At 41.1% G+C, this 12,850-nt stretch overlaps 1 pseudogene; it reads left to right on the top strand.

Annotated features, from left to right (window-relative positions):
* The first annotated feature begins 11,764 nt into the window (after window positions 1-11,764).
* Window positions 11,765-12,385, top strand: LOC147425582 (uncharacterized; annotated as a pseudogene).
* Window positions 12,386-12,850: the final 465 nt, after the last annotated feature.

The following is a 12,850-nucleotide window of genomic DNA, read 5'->3' on the forward strand; positions in this document are numbered from 1 at the left end:
AGAACAAGACCAAACCGGAGAGGGTTATCAAACCGCATGAGGGTTAAGGGATTTACAAGAACCACCACTCTATGCATAGTATCAAGGAGAAAGTAAGCCAAAGACTCAGGGGTCAACTGAGCTTGGAAGAACACCCCGAGAACGAGTTCGGAGAGATGAACCATCTCTCACGAGAACTGCTAGAAATTATGGATTAGGAGCACCATTGGGAGAGGAACCTGGCCACTATAGGAGACCAGAGGAGGTATATCGACTAGGATGGGGAGATCCCATGATGAGATTTGGAGACCATCGTAGAATTAGACCTTCTCAATTGCAAAAATGGATAAACAAGAAATATACGGGAAGCAGGGATCCAAGAGATCATGTACCAGCCTTTGTGCGTGTAATTAGAGCTAAAGAGGTGCTAGACTTTCCTACCCAATTTTCAGGATTCGGTTTAACCTTAGAGGATGATGCGGCTACATGGTTTGACTCGGTGGAGCGAAGAGACTTTGAGTCTATGGAGGAAGTGTTTGGCGAGTTTATCGAGGAATTCTCACAAAGGGGGATAGCTCATAATACAGTCTCGCAAATCCATAAATTCAAACAGAAAGATGGAGAGTCCGTGCGGAAGGTCGCCCTCCGATTAAAAAGATATGTTAAGTTCTGTCCCGTGGAAGAACTGCCAACTCAGTCCAGACTTATGCTTATATTTATCCAAGGACTAAGGAATGCAGATCTTCAAAAGGACTTACATATGAAAAGGAGCACTACGTTGAATGATTTAACCAAGGAAACTCTATACCTTGTGGACAATTGTGCGGTCTACAAAGAGGGTGAGTTCAAGGATCTTGACGATGATTCTTCCTCACAACAAAGTGGAGGCAAGTCTGCTAAGACAACACTGAAGGGGGAAGTAGCGGTAAGCCAAGAGCAGCTTGTAGAGGAAGTGCTTAAAAAGATTAACTTGTATTCCAAACCACAAGCTAAACAACCAAAATGGTGTGCGATTGAACAAAAATGGACAAACCATGGGATGGAGGAGTGTTATTATAACAAGGGATATGTGAGAGAATGACCATATGCTCCGCAAGCTCAGGCGACATCTCCTCAAGTCCCACCGATGCCTAGATATCAAACAGGCAACCTACCAGGACCTGTAGGCGTAGAAAGACCACAACCAGTGTTGGGACAACAACCACCTCTACCAGGATTACGACTAGTCGGCATAAGATACACACCCACAGTAACTGAGTCGGACGAGAAGGATTTGGTACCTATGCATGCATACTACGACGAGCCCAATGGATATGCGGCGAACTTTGTCTATTATCCACCGGACGAACCCTCTACACCAGAACCATGGAGCATGATAGGAAATAAAGGACCACCAACTGCTGCACAGCCAGCGGGAGAAGCACGATATAGCCTGGATGAAAGAACAATGTTGTTCATAGCCAACGGAGGCATGAGCGGGCAAAGAATTTCACACCAACAAAGAGGAGCCCCAGGAGCACCTCAACAGCCTAAAGGACCATGCTACAAGTGTGGAGGAGACCATTGGCTGAGGGACTACCCTCATGACAAAATCATTAGGGTCAACGCATATTGCACGGAGTGTGGAATTACTCACTTGATCCCTGATTGCCCTAAAAACTCGAGCAAAGGAGCAAGAACTACCTTGAATATGCTGGGAGCACTACTGTCCAGTGGAGGGTCAGAAAACGAAACTTCGATTCCTGTTAAGGTCTTGATGAGAGCCCAAGCAAGGAAAAATGACAAGCAGCCCAAGAGTAACGATCAAAATCAAGAAGAAATCAAGACTGACATGTCTAGCATCAGTCGTGATAATCCTTGGAAAGAACGAAGAGCGAAAATGAAAGCTAGACGTGAGCGAAAACAAAAAGATGTAGAAGCTGAGGTAACGATAGCTCGAGAGCAACTTAAACAGCAAAGAGAGTCTGACTCTCTAAAATCAACGGAAGGACCAAAGAGTGCAAGCTCAGGAGGGTCGGTATTGGTAGATAAGATCAATGAACCCTTAGATGCAATCTTGCAAGCATATGGAGCAAGATTGAAGAATAGATAGATCCTAGAGCAAAGGTGGATGACATATCCATATCTAGAGATAGAAAAACAGAGACTAGAGATGTGCAAACAGCTGATTGAAACTGCACAAGCTTTACTGGAGCCTCCACCTATGGAAGCAGGAGATAGAGTAATCAAACCACCAAACAATGAAACACCAAACAAAACCGAACAAAGGATACCCAACAAGATAGAAAACATTAAATCCTTGCCGGATGTAGAGGATGCAAAAGACATACCTAATAGCACTGATGAATCACTGAAAGATTTTCCACCATATTCTCCTATTGTGGAGGAAAATTGGCCTGAAGAGCTATGGGAAACGGTGCGAAAAGCTCAAGAAAAATATGAGACAAAAACAGTCGAGTCAGCGCCTTTCTCGGAGCTGAACTTGAATAAGACTCCATGGGATTTGGACATTAAATCATTTCAAGGGGATAATGGTTCAGTTGCATCCGAAGATAGCAGACCACAATCTCTCAGAACTTTGCCATCATATATGGGGGACTATGAGGCAAGGTCAGAAATTCGAAGAGTACCTTCTCAGAGAATAAGTGGTTCGAATCAATTGGACACTAAAATCCTGACAGACTTGCTGACCACTCCGGTCAAGTGTACAATCACATTTGCAGAATTGTTAAAAATTAGGCCAAGCATGTGGAAGGAAGTGGGCAAATGCCTTGAAAAATTTGGCATAAGGACGCCTCTTAAGTTCTTCGAAACCGAGCTTAATGACACAGAACCGAAGAAAGTCAACACTAGATCAGTGCCACTCAACAAGGTAGGAGAGTATTGTGAGGGTGAAGACGGCAACACGACCCTACCATTTGAGTATAATGGCATAGAGACTAAGGCAATACTTGATAGTGGAGCTAGCATTGCCATTGCGACCAAATTGCTATGGGAAAAATGGGGAAAACCAGCAATACGAACAATTAGAATGAAATTGCAACTGGCGGATGGGCACATAGAAAGGCCTATAGGATTTCTTGAGGCAATTGTGGTATCTTCCTGTGGCATAGAGTACGAACATACCTTTGCCATAGTAGATTTCGGCAAGAAGAACAACTATGAAATTATCCTTGGTAGGCCGTTCATGAGGCAACTCAAAATGGTGCAGGACTGAGGGTATGATTATTTGTATTTAAGACATGTTGAAACTACTACATGCGTAGACATGAAAAATCATAGCTACCATGATGTCACTAGAACCCCTATGGAAGAATTTGACTCAGCCACCATTAGTGGATCAAAAGTCCCAGCGTGGCTTTGTAAGAAAAAAGAGATATGGATGTGTGGAGCATCTCAATGTAGTGAATTTGACCACGATGAAAGGACACCAGAGAGGGTCTTGGAAGACGATGCCTATATACGAGAACCTTTTCCTGAAGAGAAGCTCAAACCCCTAGAATGGTCTCAAATTTTGGCTACATTGGATGTATGCGTCAATGAAGTCACTCCCACCAAATTTTGTGATGAGAATGGCTACGATATCATACCATACTACATGTTGAGCAAAATTGTGGAGGAGGACGAGGACGAGGTAGATACTGAGAATATGAGGATCCATAAAACAGAAACGAAACTTGAGATTAAGATAGTGGGCTATGTGGACATCCCCACTAAAGAAATCAAGCAGGAAGGAGAAGAATTTTATGATTCTTCTGATCAAAGTGAAAACAAGGATAACGCGAATGACGAGAAGTCGGAAAATACAGAGGGAGACGACAATCAAGATCAAGACAATGACGTCTTCTACAATTTCCCAAACCAAAGTGAGAGACGCCAAAAAGGATACAAGAGTAAACGACACCACATCAGTACACCAACCAGGTTGAGACCCATGCCAGAGTTTAAGGGTAAGACACATTTCCTTATGAACATTCATGCTGTTGATTGTGCTAAGAATAAAGTGTCAGGAAGATTTCTTAAGGTTGCTGAAGACTCAGGATTTAAGTCCAGACTGTTGAAACCTAAGAAAACCAGCAAACCAAAAAAAAGTGTTGCAACAGAAAAACTGAATGTCTGTGGTAGTCCAATTATGATGAAAATTGAACGAAAAACGAGATACAATGAGTTGAAACAAAAAATTAAAAATGTATGGACAACTGAAATGGAAAGTAGCGATGGAATGAACTCTAGTGATGGGAGTAAAAAGATAGATGTACCTCCTCACTATTGTAAGTACACCATTCAGGAAAGAAGATTGGTGGTTCAACAACCAATGAGGGAGCCTAAATCAAATGAGTCCTACAATGGGCCAGAGAACGCCAAGAAAATAGACTTAGTAGAGCCAGGAGAAAATCCTCAACCTGCTTACATTGCCACAGATCTAGGTCAAGAAGAAGAGGACTTACTGATCAAAACACTTAAGGAATTTCGAGATGTATTTGCATGGTCGTACAAAGATTTGAAGGGAGTGGATCCTAACATTTGTGAACATTCAATCCCTCTGAAGTCTGATGCAAAGCCAAGCAAACAACGTCCCTACACGTATAATGAGACATTCGCCAAAAGGATAAAAGAGGAGATATACAAACTTATGGAGGCTGAATTTATTTATGAGATAGAACACACGGACTGGGTGTCCCCGATAGTGGTGGTACCCAAGAAAAATGGAAAATTACGAGTGTGTGTGAATCTCAAGAAGGTAAACGCAACAACAATAAGAGACAACTACCCTCTTCCTATCACTGAAAACGTCCTAGAACGAGTGGCAGGCAAGCAAGTCTATAGCTTTATGGACGGATTCTCTGGTTATAACCAATTGGGGGTCAAACTAGAAGATCAATACAAAACATCGTTTGCAACAGAATGGGGCATATATGCATTTAGGGTAATGCCATTTGGCTTGACCAATGCTCGAGCCACATTTCAGAGATTAATGACACATGGTTTTAAAGAATACTTGCGAAAATTCTTGGATATTTACATGGACGACTTGTGTGTTTATTCTCTATTGAGAGAAGACCATATAGATTATCTGAGAAAGGTATTCGAAAAATGCAGAACGTATAGGATTTGCCTCAACCCAGAAAAATGTGTATTCATGGTACGACAAGGTAAAATCTTAGGCCACATAGTGTCGGCTAATGGAATTACCACTGATGAAGACAAGGTAAAGGTGACCATAGAATTGCCAAGACCAAACACTGTACGAGAGGTACAATCATTTATGGGACATTGTGGATACTACCGACGTTTTATCTACATGTACGCGGTAATCGCAAAACCCTTGTATAGTCTAATCATGCTCTTCATTTGGACAAATGAATGTGAGGAGTCATTCCAGAAACTAAAAGATGCACTGATATCTGCACCAATTCTAAAAGCACCAGATTGGTCAAAGATCTTCCATGTATATGTAGATGCTTCGGCATTTGCAATAGGCTGTATATTAGCACAACCAGATGAGGGAAAGACGGATTTTCCAATCAGTTATGCTAGTAGACAACTCAACAATGCAGAAAAGATTTATACTACCAGTGAAAAAAAAGGATTGGATATGATATATGCTGCAAATAAATTTCGGCATTACTTACTCGTGAACAAATTCACATTCTTTGTGGATCATCAGGCACTCTTGTACTCAGTAAACAAACCTTGCAACACGGGACGAATTGTAAGATGGTTCATTGTGTTGCTGGAGTTTGATTTTACGGTAGTAGTTAAGAAAGGAAAAACTTATCAAAGAGCAGACCACCTTTCTCGATTACTACATGGTGAAAAAGCTACCGGAGTAGATGATGATCTCCCAGACGCATACCTATTTAATATAGAGATGGTACCGAAATGGTCAGAGCAAATTATTCCGTTGCTTACATATGGAATGAATCTTGACGACAAACACACGGGAGAAGACATTAGACAAGCACGAAATTACACAATGCTTGCGGGAAGAATGTACCATCATGGAAACGATGGGATTCTAAGGTTGTGTATAGGCCCAGAGGAGTACGAAGCGTATCTAGAGGAGACCCACACACAAACAGGGGGATTCCATAGAGGAAATCAAATGATGTATGAACAATTAAGAAGACTTGGAGTGTATTGGCCAGGAATGGCAGGCGATGTAGCAAATTACATCAAGAAATGCGACTTTTGCACATCCAATACCACTGTGGATTATGCCACATTATACCAAGTAACAGTAGCACCCGCATGGAGTCATGCTATTGTGGATTATTTGACTAATAAGGAGCTGCCACGAGATTGGTCTAAAGCCAGACAAAAGGCTTTACAAATCGAAGCGAATAGGTATACCCTCATTAGTGACCAATTGTACAAAAGAGGAACTGATGACCAGCTAAGGTTAGCTCCTCATGAAAATGACTACTTTCCATTATTGGAACAGGCTCATGCAGGCATAGCAGGTGGTCATTTTTCAACAGAGAGAATTGTAAAAATCATTATGGTTGCAGGTATATGGTGGCCGACCATGATTCAAGATGCAGCAGAATTCGTGAAAAGGTGTGATGAATGTCAACGCACTAAGGTACCAGTTAAAATAGATGAAATTTCTTTAAGACCAATGATGAGTACTCAAGCATTCGCCAAATGGACTACATGACCAAATGGGTGGAAGCAAAAGCCACAATGAAAGCAGACGCTAGAACCACGGCACAATTCTTATATGAATATGTGTTTACACGTTATGGCCTTCCAATCGAGCTGGTGAGTGATAGAGGGACACACTTTGTAAATGAAGTTATCCAACATCTCTTAAATGAGTTTATGGTAATTCATCGCAAATCTGCACCCTATCATCCACAAGCCAATGGCCAAGTGGAAGCGACCAACAAAATATTGTGCACGGTTCTTACGAAACTGGTTAGTGAAACAAGAACAAATTGGGATCAGATGCTCTATTCGGCATTGTGGGCCTATCGAGTTGCATAAAAAACAACACTCAATGCTACAACATTTAATATGGTATATGGGTTAAATGCAATATTGCCTATTGACTTTTTAATCCCCACACTAAGGGTAGCAAAACAATTGGAGTGGATGGGCATGAACTTTCAGAACAGTTAGAGGACCTTGAAAAATTAGATGAGTTACGACTCAATGCTGTAGCGACCATCTATGCAAAAAAAAGACAACAGAAAGAGTTTTTTGACAAACATGTCAAGAACAAGAAATTTAGAACGGGCGACTATGTCTTAGTATACACCCTTAAACAGCATGCCAAAAAGCTAAAGAAAAGGGGCATGGGGCCTTATTTGATCCAAGAAATATCGTCCAGCGGAGCAGTAAAATTGTCGACACTAGATGGAAAAGAAATGCCGAACTGGATTAGTGGGTGTCGTTTAAAAAAATATCATCTACCTTTAACACCGGAAATGTTGTTTCAACTGCATTATGGAAAAACCTATAGACAGGAACAACAAAGAATTCAGGACCAGGCACAACAAGAAGCAAAGGAACGGATTGCTAAACGAAAGCAGTTTCTCAGGACAATAAACATGGCCACCCCAATGATGAGTGACGAATATCCTCTTTCAACATCCCAAATAATCGAAGCGGATATACAAAGAGACGAATTAGAAAAGACCATGACAGACCTTAGGGCTCAGGACGATAGCATCATCGACGACTTGGAAGATACATGGTGTAGTCCTTACATAAAAGCTTATGTAGACACAAAACAAGTTGAAATCTATGCATTACTTGACACTGGGGCAAAAATGAGTGTCATCAGCTTTGAGCTCTTTCAGAAACTTGGACCAATGAAGATGATCCCAGAGACACACAGATTGAAAGTAGCATCGGGTGATGAGGTGACCACGTTGCGGTCTATTATAATACCAATCACAGTGCAGGCACACCCGTACACTACAAAATTCCATGTATTACCACCAAGTAGGTTAGCAACTCCGTGTATCTTAGCAGTGTCATGGATAAAAGCTAAAAGGGTATTCATTGATTTGGATACGAATGAGGCACTCTTCAGAAAGGAAAACTTTTCAGAACCCTTCTTATCATATAACCAATTCATGTCAAGGAGGACACAAAAGTTAATACAACCGCAAAAATCTGGCCAACAACAAACAAAGTTTACAAGTCCAGCAACGTCTTATCAAAAATCAGCAACCATGCAGGGAACCAGGCAAGTTTGGGTACGGCGTACAGAGCTGACCGAGGCACAATTACATCAAAAGCGGAAATACAAAGTTTGGATAAGGCACGACAGCCTAATTCTTATAAAAAAAGAGTCAGAAGAACAGACAAAACACCAAAAACAAGCCCAACTTCAAAGAAACATAGTCAATCTGTCAAATACGCAACGGACTATATTGGTATGACGGCCAAAATTGCCAATTCAAAACGAGCCAACAACACAAGAAGGGCAGACAAAGATGACAATCGTGCAGCTATCTACAACTGTCAAGGTCAAGCAACATCATGCAAACAGCATGAGGAAACAAACAGAATCCACAACAAAAACTACAAGGATGTATCAGACACAAGTCATCAAGGTAGAAAGAAAGAATGTTCCACCAGATACAACAATATCGACTTCAAAGGAACCACATACGCCAATTCAAAACCAGTGGAAAACAATCAAACAACGAGCGGCAGAGTTACAACTACTACTTGCAAAGAAAATCTGCTAGCCAATTCAAGATACCACAAGAAACCTCAACGACAAATGCCAATAAGCGCATTGCTTATACCTTCCTCCTGCACCGCATAAATTCTTTCTACATGCATTGACTGCACATGCATATAGGGCTATATTACAAGGCCTGCATTAGCAGGAGTTCAAACCCATGCACAACACATACCCTTGACGATACCCTGTCGTCCGGGAGGACTCCAATTAGGAGGGGGGGAGGCATTCCAATGCGGACTCATGTCATATATTAGAGGGCAATGTTTGTGAGCAATTTTTCAACCATTTTTGTGTTTTATTGTGTGATTTTGGGAAAAAGAATATGCCCTCGTAATTAATCAGAATTGGGGACCAAATCATCATTCATGAGCCCCTAGGGATGTGTATAGACTATAAAGAGAGTCAAATCTAGCAAAAAACTGTCTAAAAACAACAAATAATAGGCCAAGGTTGACGTTAATGAGCGAGATTGTACATAGACGAGAGAAAAGTGAGCTACAAAGTGTTTTGCTTTTCATTGGTATTTTTCTAGGTTAGAATTTCTATTTTCGGGTTATTTGGGGATTTATTTGCTTTATTTTAACCATTTTCTAGCAAAAATTATAGAAAAAAATCCGTAATCCAGATGGAAACACAAAAGAAGAGACGCCTGATCAGAGCAAGGTAAAGAAGACACGGAAAAAATAAGGACTGCAAAGGTGACAGGGCAAAATGACCACCGTCATGAAGGGACCTCCAACTCGAGAAATCTGTAAAAGCGGTAAAACTGAAGCAACCGAAATCCAAATCAGGAAATTTTCGAGCCTAAACCGCATCTCGCAAAAAGTTATGGCCACAGGTAAAAGATGGGAAAATTTGGTGTCGAAGTCTCGATTACATATAGAGAGGCTAGGCTAGAAATCCCTCATTTGAGTCATTTTCCATAGTGAGAGAGAGAGAGCTCCCTACAACAGTTGAGACTTCCGGGAGCTCATCCATCGCGCACGGTCACCAGATCGACATCAGATATGAGAGGTATGCTCGTCAACACTGACTCTAAGTGTTGTTTACTTCAGTTAGTCGCAAAACCTCGCCGGCATCACAATCACAACCTGTGCACACATACGGTAGAATGGTTGTTAGGGAGACCTACAGGCCACCAAATGGGACCAAAAGTGAAAGGCACAATGCTTATAGCTTAGGGATCAAGCCTATGACCTCGGAAAGCGTGAAGGAAGCTGCTCAGAAAACCCTAATTAAGCAGGACCTGCAAAAGGGCGACAAAACCAAGGTGATCGGAAATGAGCCAAAATTCATAGACAGCAAGCCAATAACCTCGACAAACCGACTGAAGGGTTTGACTATGAAAAAGTTTGTCAAAACGGAGCCTAAAGTCCCTATTTGACGAAAACCGCACAAAGCGTCACGATACTCTAACGGGACGACCAAGTGACAAAATTACACCAAATTCAACAAGGAACATCCAAAGGAGGTTAACTACGAGAGGGAATGTGTCCACTAAGGAAAAAAGTTCTTCCACTAGGGAAAATGCCGGCAACAGGCCAGAAAGACGTCCAAATGGTCGTTCTTGGTGTTTCAAACACCAAAACAACAAATGACTGCTTGGATGGAAGGTCAAAAGGAAGTAAAAGACAGACGGAATCATACAAAGACCAAAAGGAACTGCGACCATCACCTAAGTGGTCTACTTCGACTTCAGGACCAGCTAAGTGCTGCAAACAGGGAGTACATTCTGCTAAATTGATTAAAACTTGATGTGTGTGTTTAGGAGGGCCTATTAAAACCATGATTGTCAACTAACATAAAAAAAAATGGTAAAAATGACAAAGTGCCCAGTCTATCGCGATAGACTTGAACTTACACTTAGACAAGGGAAACTTTGAATTTGGCTTCATGAGGGGTGCTAACAAGGAATGTTAACCACCAATATCAAGTCAAAGTGCAAGAAAAATCGTTTTTGGCCAAAAACTCAGTCTATCACGATAGACTTGCTACAACAATTATTGGGGTAAAAGACTTTTCAAATTTTTACAAGCTAGACTTGGGGAAGCAAATGAAGGCAGTACACCAAATTTGGTGCCAAGATGGACTCATATGGCAAGCTGAGAAAGACATGCAGACAACTCAGAGTCAGAACAGGACATCTCAAGGGCCGACAGGTAAAATTTACATGTGAGGGATCAAGAAACCTTGCATCAACTGGGAGAAGACAGACAGATGGTCACAAAGCTAAAAAATGACAAACTGGCACTAAGTCCCAGTCTCTCGCGATAGACCAAGCAGAGGGATACTGGACCATCTTATCAAAAATTTGAATTAGCATTTGTCTTGAACATGATGCCATTAGGAAAAAATTGGACCCCCTTGGGGCCATGTAAGGATCCCTAATTTTAAGGGATTAAAGCTAGTTTTGTAGGGGATGGAGGGAACAAAGACAATAAATAGGGCTACTTTTATACCTCTGTCTCTAACTTCTCTCTAGATAGGAGAGGGGGGGAAAGTAGGGAATGAGGGTGGTAAAGTAGGAGGAATAGGGGGGATAAAGTAGGAGAGAGAGGGGAGTAAAAAGAGAGAGAGGAGTAAAGGTAGAGAAAAGAACCATTCTCTCTCTACCTATCACCAAACAAAGAGAGTAAGTAGTTATGACAAAAGCCACTTTTCAGTTCGTGCATCAATTTACCCCCAAAAAATGAATTTTTTATAAAATCTTCAAAATGGATCTTTTAAGCTTTCAAAAGGTCCCTATCCCTATATATATATATATATATATATATATATATATATATAACAGTATTTTTTTAGAAGAATCTAGCTTTTATAAGCTCCAAATCTAAAATTCCTTGGGTCCCTCTCTACATTAACTCCAAGAATAAATAGACAATGCCACATCATCAAAACGTCCATCTAATAAAGCCTAAAAATTGAAATTTTTAAAATTTAAAAATTTCCCTCCTTTGAGCTCAAAAATTGAACCTATATATGAAAAAATATATTTTTAAGTCTTTTTATCCCAAAAATTGTCTGTTTATCCCAAAAAGTATATCTTATCAAATTTTTTTCCCATCATAACTTTTCACCATGTCTCTTCGCGACATAACCAATGAATCACCTACGCCGTCATCTACTAGGTCAACTAATGCCAGTCTGCGTCTACCGATCGAATTTGCTTCCACAAAAAAAAATGACGAGAAAGTATCTCAACCGCCATCCGTACGACGGTTTCGAGGAGAAACCAATGTTGACTTGTGGCTTGATGGAGGGTTGTATCCAAAAGATCCGCTCGTGGGCTGTCATCCGACATTCCGTACACTCCCAAGCTTAATCAAATATGTGGGAGAAGGAGAACGTGGTCTTCTTGGGTATTGTAAGAGATTGGACTCCAATCACGCAGGTGCGTTGGCATATTTCCGACAACAATGTCAAGTGTTACACAATCATTCCACAAATCTCCAACAACAACTACATTCCATAGAGAAACAACTCAAAGATCTTAAAGAGGAGATGAAAGCTACAGAAACAGAGGTAACTAAGCTATAGATTTCAATGATGCACCTAAAAGCCACTCCATTTGGCATGCGTGAGCGTAAGAGGGAGTTCTCTTCCATTGAAAACTTAGCATCTAATGGAGGGGCACGTAAGAAGCGGATCACGGCAACCAGGTATTTTTTTAAATTCACAGTGTTTATAACTCTCAAATAATTTTCATCAATTTGTAACTCAGTTCACCTTTTGAAATAGGACATATATACAAGATGTGTGTGGAAGTTTTAGACAAGAGGACCGTTGCAACCTTCTCCTAGGATGCATCTCAAAGGAAGATATACTTTACATCATAGGTTGTGAAAAGGCCAAACACATGAAAGATGCCATCACAAAGGAGATCCTAAAAAAGATCTCTAACCTTGTGTCTGAGGATGATGTCCAGAGAGCTTGTGATGAGGTTGGGATCAACACAAATTCATACCATGCACTTCATGCATTGATGAAAGATGCATTACGAGAGCAAGACATCACCGAGAATTTATTTCCTATTCCACGTAGGGTCCGACTTGCAAAAAAATCAAACAATGATCTTGTTCGGGAATCCTTTGGCGAATACAAACACATTGAAAGATCCATGGTGTACTCTTCCACGAGTGCCAAGTCACGTGGTAATATAAAGGG

The sequence above is a fragment of the Adiantum capillus-veneris genome, chromosome 25 (genome assembly GCF_014529385.1).
Source record: "Adiantum capillus-veneris isolate H3 chromosome 25, ASM1452938v2, whole genome shotgun sequence".
NCBI classification, from domain to species: domain Eukaryota; kingdom Viridiplantae; phylum Streptophyta; class Polypodiopsida; order Polypodiales; family Pteridaceae; genus Adiantum; species Adiantum capillus-veneris.